The 1,763-nt window shown below is 39.1% G+C and overlaps 1 non-coding gene across 1 annotated transcript; it reads right to left on the bottom strand.

Annotated features, from left to right (window-relative positions):
* Positions 1-1,294: 1,294 nt before the first annotated feature.
* LOC116763830 lies at positions 1,295-1,396 on the bottom strand. Its single transcript, XR_004352645.1, has one exon. It is a non-coding gene; the product is annotated as a U6 spliceosomal RNA (small nuclear RNA).
* Positions 1,397-1,763: the final 367 nt, after the last annotated feature.

The raw sequence follows: 1,763 nt of genomic DNA, 5'->3' as shown, positions 1-1,763 counted from the left end.
AGAAACTTGCCCAGGGTCAAAGAACAAACCACATTCCCAAACAAAGTCTATTAAATACGCCAAACTGTATTTTGTACCAAACTATTTAATAGCCGACAGAAAGGATCAAACTGTGAAAATACCCTGGAATATCCTGTGGGTAAGAGTAAATAAATGATACAAATATTTTAAAACTCAACTTTTGCTGTAATTTTTAGTGACCTTCGTACCTAGAAGTCTCTTTTTCCTAGATGTTTCTATTTTTTTATTTTCTCACAAGGCTTTTTTAAAAATTAACATTCTAGCTTGTCATTCTAAATAACTTGGTAATCTACTGGTGAGCATTTTTGGAATGGGTCAGTCCTCATCTTTTTTTCTATCCCTGAAAAGTCAAAAGAAAACACACACACACACACACACACACACACGCTACTTCTTGGCTACCATACGAGTCTAGCAGACAGGGTTCCGGCTACAAGTGGCCAAACATCCCATTCAAATCACTTAAACGACTTTATTATTTTTTAACATCTTTATTAGAGAATAATTGTTCTACAATGGTGTGTTAGTTTCTGCTTTATAACAAAGTGAATCAGCTATACATATACATATATCCCCATATCCCCTCCCTCTTGCGTCTCCCTCCCACCCTCCCTATCCCACCCCTCTAGGTGGTCACAAAGCACTGAGCTGATCTCCCTGTGCTATGCAGCTGCTTCCCGCTAGCTAGCTACTTTACATTTGGTAGTGTATATATGTCCATGCCACTCTCTCACTTCGTCCCAGCTTACCCTTCCCCCTCCCCATGTCCTAAAGTCCATTCTCTACATCTGCATCTTTATTCTTGTCCTGTCCCTAGGTTCATCAGAACAATTTTTTTTTTAGATTCCATATATATGTGTTAGCATATGGTATTTGTTTTTCTCTTTCTGACTTACTTCACTTGGTATGACAGACTCTAGGTCCATCCATCTAACTACAAAAACCCAATTTCGTTTCTTTTTATAGCTGAGTAATATTCCATTGTATCTATGTGCCATATCTTCTTTATCCATTCATCTGTTGATGGACACTTAGGTTGCTTCCATGTCCTGGTTATTGTAAATAGAGCTGCAATGAACATTGTGGTACATGACTTTTTTTGAATTATGGTTTGCTCAGGGTATATGCCCAGTAGTGGGATTGCTGGGTCGGATGGTAGTTCTATTTTTAGTTTTTTAAGGAAGCTCCATACTGTTCTCCATAGTGGCTGTTATCAATTTACATTCCCACCAACAGTGCAAGAGGGTGCCCTTTTCTCCACACCCTCTCCAGCAAAAATATGGAACGCTCACGAATTTGCGTGTCATCCTTGCACAGGGGCCATACTAATCTTCTCTGTATCACTCCAATTTTAGTCCAGCACTGTAGCTTGCTGGTCACTGAGTGGAGCTGGGTCTTAGCATTGAGATGGAGATCTCTGGGAGAGCTTTCGCCATTTGATATTACATGGAGCTGGGAGGTCTCTCTTGTACCAATGTCCTGAACTCGGGTCTCCCACCTCAGAGGCACAGGCCTGACACCTGGCCGGAGCACCAAGACCCTGTCAGCCACACGGCTCAGAATAAATGGAAGTAAAAAAGAAAGAAAGAAAAATATAAAATAAAATAAAGTTATTAAAATAAAAAATTATTAAAAAATAATTTTAAAAAGAAAGAAAGAAAGAGAGCAACCAAACCAAAAACAAATCCACCAATGATAACAAGCACTAAAAACTATACTGAAAAAAAATGGACAGACAGAAC

Source organism: Phocoena sinus, chromosome 12, assembly GCF_008692025.1.
Source record: "Phocoena sinus isolate mPhoSin1 chromosome 12, mPhoSin1.pri, whole genome shotgun sequence".
Classification (NCBI taxonomy): Eukaryota; Metazoa; Chordata; class Mammalia; order Artiodactyla; family Phocoenidae; genus Phocoena; species Phocoena sinus.
The sequence above is the reverse complement of the archived record's forward strand: the minus strand, read 5'-3'. Positions and strand labels throughout refer to the sequence as shown.